Consider the following 6227-nt stretch of genomic DNA (forward strand, 5'->3'; position numbering starts at 1 on the left):
AGTGGAGGTGCAGCACGGTGGATCTCTGCGGGGAGGGGATTCCAGACACACAAGAACAGGGAAGACAGCAAAGTTGAACAAAGTGGAAAATCAACAACTTATCTTAAGTTTGTAAGAGAAGTGAGGTCACAGGATGAACCCCCAAATTGGAGAGACACCCCCCCCAAGGGAATATAGAGAATCACAACTTACCAGAGTAAAAACCTCCACTGGAACCAGTGCTGGGGTAGGAACACCTGAACTGTAACTCATGAACTGCTGGAGGCTCAGTGTGGACAGGTCTGAGAGTTAAAAACTCCAGAGAGACCCAGTTATCAGGGGGCCGCACACTTGTGTGAGTTTTACCTCTTGGAGCTCTCCCAGGTTCTCACAGTGAATAGTGGAGAAATACTCTGGCAGAGGGAAGGGAACCATTTTGAAATATGCCCCAGTGTTCTGCTTTTTTTAACAAGGTGTGCTCTCAGGAGAAACTATTTAACCAGAGCCTAACCTGTTTGGGTCTTAGCAGAGCACAGCTGACTTGGGGGAAGGGAAATACTCAACTCCAACCCCTTTTAGCCATCCAGTGTCATCTAAGAGAAGCACATGTGAAGTTCATTATCCAGAAGTATGAACTCATTAACTAAAAGACTGGGACCTAGTCATAGGACTATAACATGATTCCTAGCTCCCTACACCTTACCTTACACAACTAAAGGCCTAATCACAGCAATTCCTTTTACCCAGTACCTCATGCCTGGCTATCAAGAAAATATTACAAGGCAAACTGAAAGGCAAAAAAAAAACATAGTTGGAAGAGAGAGAGCCAGCATCAGAACCAGATTTATATATGGCCAGTATGCTGCAATTATCAGATTGGGAATTTAAAATAACCACATGCTGAGGGCCGTAGTGGAGAAAGGTGATAGCATGTAGGAATAGATGGGCAATCTAACCAGAGAAGAGGAAATAGGAAGAAAGAACAGAAAGAAATGCTAGAGATCAAAAACGCTGTCACAGAAATGAAGAAGCCTTCGATGGACCTATAGCAGATCACATAGGACTGAGGAAAGAATCTCTGAACATGGGGCATGTCAACAGAAACCTCCAAAACTGAAAAGTGATAGAAAAGACAAAAAAAGAAAAAAGAAAAAACTGGAAAAAAACCTCAAGCAGAACAGAATATCCTAGAATAGTGCGACAACTACAAAAAGTATCACATACATGTAATAAGGATACCTAAAGGAAAGAAAGGAACAAAAATATCTGAAACAATGACTGAGAATTTCTTCCAATTAATATTAGACAACAAATCACAAAGACCTAGGAAACTCAGAGAACATCAAGAAAGATAACCCCCCCAAAAAAGCACACCTCTACATGAAGGCATATCATTCAAAACTACAGAAAATCAAAGATAAAGAATTCTTAAAAAAAGCCAGAGGAAATAAATAACTTACCTGTAGAAGAGCAAAGATAAGAATTATAGCTCACTTCTCAGAAACCATCCAAGCAAAAAGAGCGAAGTAAAAATATTGTAAAGAGAGTTGAGAGAAAAACGCACCAACCTAGAACGATGTACCCTGAAACAAAAAGACTGTCTCAGACAAATAAAAATTGAGAAAATTTGTTGCCAGTAGACTTGGCTTGCAAGAAATGTTAAGAGAATTTATTTAGAGAAAATGGAAATGACATAGATGGGAACTTCGGATCTACGTAAAGGCAGAACAGTGGAGAATAAGTGAAGGTAAAATTAAAACTTCTATTTTTCTTATTAATTGACATCACAGGTAACAATTTGTTCAAATAATAATAGCAACACTTTCAACAATGTATGTTTATATATGTATGCATATATTCTCACATACATATATACACTTGTGTATTTGAGACATATATACACACACGCATAGTATATCAAGGTATACTATGAAAAACTCTATGCCTACAAGTGTGATTATCTAGGTAAAGTAGACCAATGCCTTGAAATACACAACATGTAAAAACTCACATAAGCATAAACAGACACTCTGAATAAGCTTATATCTATTTTAGAAATGGAATAAACAACGAGTAAACTTCCAAAACAATAAGCACTAGGCCCAGATGGATTCAATAGGGAATTCTACCAAACATTTAAGGCAGAAATTATACCAACTCCCTACAATCTCTCTCAGAAGACAGAAGCAGAGGGAATACTTCCTAAATCATCCTATGAATCCATCATTACCCTATTACTAAAACCAAAGACATCACAAGAAAACACGGCCGGTATCTCTCATAAACATAAATACAAAAATCCTCAACAAAATATTAGTAAATCAAACCTAACAGTGCATAAAAAGAATTATCCACCATGGCCAAGTGGGATTACCCAGGTATGCCAGGCTGGCTCAACATTTGAAAATCAATTAGTGTGATCTGTCACAACAGGCTAAGGAAGAAAAATCATATGTATCCTTTCAAGAGATGCATAAAAATCATTTGACAAAAATCCAACACCCATTCATGATAGACACTCTTTTTAAACTAAGAACAAAGGGGAACTTTCTCAACTTGATAAAGAGTATCTATAGAAAACCTATAGCTAACATCACACCTAATGGCGAGAAGCTTGAAGCTTCCCTACCAACATCAGGAACAAGGCAAGGATGTTCCTTTTCATGACAGCTTTTCAACATCACACTGGGAGGCTTAGCTAAGGCAATAAAGAAGAACAGGAAACAAAAGTTATACACATTAGGAAGGAAGAAATAAAACTGTCTTTGTTTGCAGATGATATGATTGTTTATGCAGAAAATCCAAAGACTCAACAACCAAAACCTTCCAGAATTCATAAGTGATTACAGCAAAGTCGCAGATACAAAGTTAATATACAAAAGCCAATGGTTTTCTTATACATACCAGCAAGGAACAAGAGGAATTGAAATTAAAAACATTAATACCACTTACATTTAGCACCCCCTAAAATGAAATACTTAGCCATAAATCTAACAAAATATGTACAAAATCTACATGAGGAAACAACAAAACTGAAGAAAAAAATTAAAGAACAACTACATGAATGGAAAGATAGTCCATGATTCTGAATAGGAATACTCTATATTGCCAAATGTCAATTTTCCCTAACTTGATCTACAGATTCAATGCAATTCCAGTCAAAGTCCCAGCAAGTTATTTTGTAGCTATCAACAAACTGATTCTGAAGTTTATATAGGGAGGTAACCTAGGATGGCCAACACAATACTGAATGAAGATGAAGAACAAAGAGTACTGACACTACTCACCTGCAAGCCTTACTCTACACCTGCAGTAATCAGGTGATGTGGTGAAAGAAGAGGCAGATAAATTAATAGAACAGAATAGAGAGTCCCAATAACATTATGAGTCATATAAATAGAATCAACTGAACCTTTGACAAAAGAGCAAAGATACTTTTTTTTTTTTTTGGCTTTTTAGGGCCGCACCCTACGGCATATGGAGGTTCCCAGGCTAGGGGTTGAATTAGAGCTGCAGCAGCCAGCCTACCTCACAGCCACAGCAATGCAGGATCTGAGCTGCGTCTGTGACCTACACCACAGCTCATGGCGATGCCAGATCCTTAACCCACTGAGCACGGCCAGGGATCAAACCTGTGTCCTCATGGATGGTAGTCAGATTTGTTTCCACTGAGCCAGGATGGGAACTCCCAAAGATAACATTTTTTAAACAAATGATGCTGAAACAACTAGACATCCACATGCAAAAAAAAAAAAAAACAAAAAAACAAAAAAACAAAAAAAAACCAAACACAAACAAACAAAACAAACAAACAAACAAAAAGAACCTAGCCACAGAACTTACACCTTAACAAAAACTAACTCAAAATGGACTAGAGGAAGTTCCCTTCGTGGTTCAGCAGTTAACCAGCTCAACTAGGATCCATGACAGTGCAGGTTTGATTCCTGGCCTTGCTCAGTGGGTTGAGGATCTGGTGCTGCTGAGAGCTGTGGTGTAGGCCGGCAGCTGTAGCTCCGATTCAGATTCAGCCCCTAGCCTGGGACCCTCCGTATGCTGTGGGTGTGGCCCTAAAAACCAAAAAAAAAAAAAAAAAAAGACTAGAGACCTAAATGTAAAAGGCAAAACTATAAAACTACCAAAAGATAATTTAGAAGAAAATCTAAATGACCATGGGTATGACAATGACTTTTTAGATATAACTCCAAAGGCATGATCCATGAAAGAAATAATCGATAAAATTGCACTTCGCTAAAATTAAAAACTTTTGCACTGTGGAAAACAAGGTCAAGAGAATAAGAAGACAAACCACAGACTGGGAGCAATATTTGCAAAGGACACATTCGATGATGGACTGTAATCCAAAACATAGGAAAAAAATTCTTAAAAATCAACAATAAGAGACAAACGACCCACTTTAAAAATGGGCCAAAGACCTTAATAGATAAGGTCTATTGAAGAAGATATACAGGTGGCAAATAAGCACATGAAAATATGTTCCATCATATGTCTTCGAGGAAACGCAAATTAAAACAATTACACATCACTACACACTTATTGGAATGGCCAAAATCCAGAGCACTGATAACATCAAATGCTGGTGAGGATTTTGTGCAACAGGGACCCTCATTCACCACTGGCAGGAATGCAAAGTGGTGAGTCACTTCAGAAGACAGCTGGCATGTTCTCACACAACTAACCATACTCTTATTTTACAATCCAGTAATCACACTACCTGGTATTCACCCAAAGAGTTGATAACTTACAGCCACTCAGAGACCTGCACAGGGATGTTTATAGCAACTTTATTCATAATTGGCAAAACTTGGAAGCAACCAAGATGTCGTTCAGTAGGTAAGTGGATAAACAGTGGCACATCCAGGCAATGAAATATTATTCGGTGCTAAAAAGAAATGAGCTATCAAACTGAAAATACATGGAAGAACCTTAAATGTAGATTACTGAATGAAAGAAGACAATCTGAAAAGGCTACATATTGTAAGCTTCCACTATATGACATTCTAGAAAAGGCAAAATTTTGGAGAGAGTAAAGAGATCAGGGTAAGCTAGGGGTTAGGAAGGAAGGATTAATAGGCAGAACACAGATGAGTTTTAGGGCAGTGAAACTATGCTGTATGTTAATGTAAAGGTTCATCAGCTATAGCAAATGCACAGTGCTGGTGGGGGATGTTGGGGGAGGGTGGGGAGGGGAGAATCTGTGAGTGTGGCGGGGGAGGGAGTATACGGAAAATCTCTGTAATTTCTGCTCAGTTTTGCTATGAACCTAATACTGCTCTAGAAAAATAAAGTCTACTAAAAAAAAAAAAATTCAATGCACAAATGTGCTTGGCTTGTTCCAGAATTAACAAAGAAACCACTGTGGTTTTTCTCTAGTGGAAAAGAGGGATGGAAAAAGAGGCAGGGGCCCAGTCACCTAAGGCCTCTCAGGCTAAAGGATGAAGTGTGAAAAAAGCTGTTGTTTGGAACCACTTAGTGTCCCCTAATGACTTGTTTTTACAAAAGCATAATGAAATAGAAGTATTTGGTGTTTATAATGATGCTTCTGTAAACTGAATTATGAATAATATGCTCCATTTTCTAGAGAAATCTTTTAAAAATGTATCTACTTCCCTGAGTGAACTGTTACAAGTTTCTAATACTTGAGCATATTTTCTAGATATCCAAGACCTTTAAGGGGTAGGGTCTTTCCTGCCACTACAGTGCCATAGGGCCAGGCACCATATCCCTGTCATTCATGAACCCTAAGCATTTGCTTGTGTACTGGTGCTGCAGATAACCAACAGTTTCTCAACCACTGCTATGCAGAGAAGCCCAATCTGTCTGCTAAAGCCATCCTTGCCATGGAATTTTCACACCTGAAACATTTTCAGTCTCCCTATTTGACAGCCTGAAGCGTTGCAAGTTTCACGCCACTTTGACTCTTTATTCTAAAAGGTAACTACCAAATGAATAGTAAAGGTGAAACTAAATGTATTTTTCTTAAATATTCTAGGTTAGCTTTTCAGAAGTTAATAAGTAAACTGCATTCTAGATGTTTCATAAACGTTGACTTCATGTTTCCGACCACATAAATTGTTGACACCAAAATTCAGTGACCTCTGCTGCTTACTTGAATTGTCCTAACGAAGAAATTTCGGCTAAAAATGGAGTAATTCAGAATCTGCCTAGTGAAGTGAATTAAGGTTTTGCATTAGGGATAAACACTGTAGGGGTAATTCTGATATACTGGG

Source organism: Sus scrofa, chromosome 16, assembly GCF_054392235.1.
Source record: "Sus scrofa isolate SSC_HxYL_T2T_F1_AM1 chromosome 16, Sscrofa_HxYL_maternal_Yorkshire_Landrace_v2.0, whole genome shotgun sequence".
Classification (NCBI taxonomy): Eukaryota; Metazoa; Chordata; class Mammalia; order Artiodactyla; family Suidae; genus Sus; species Sus scrofa.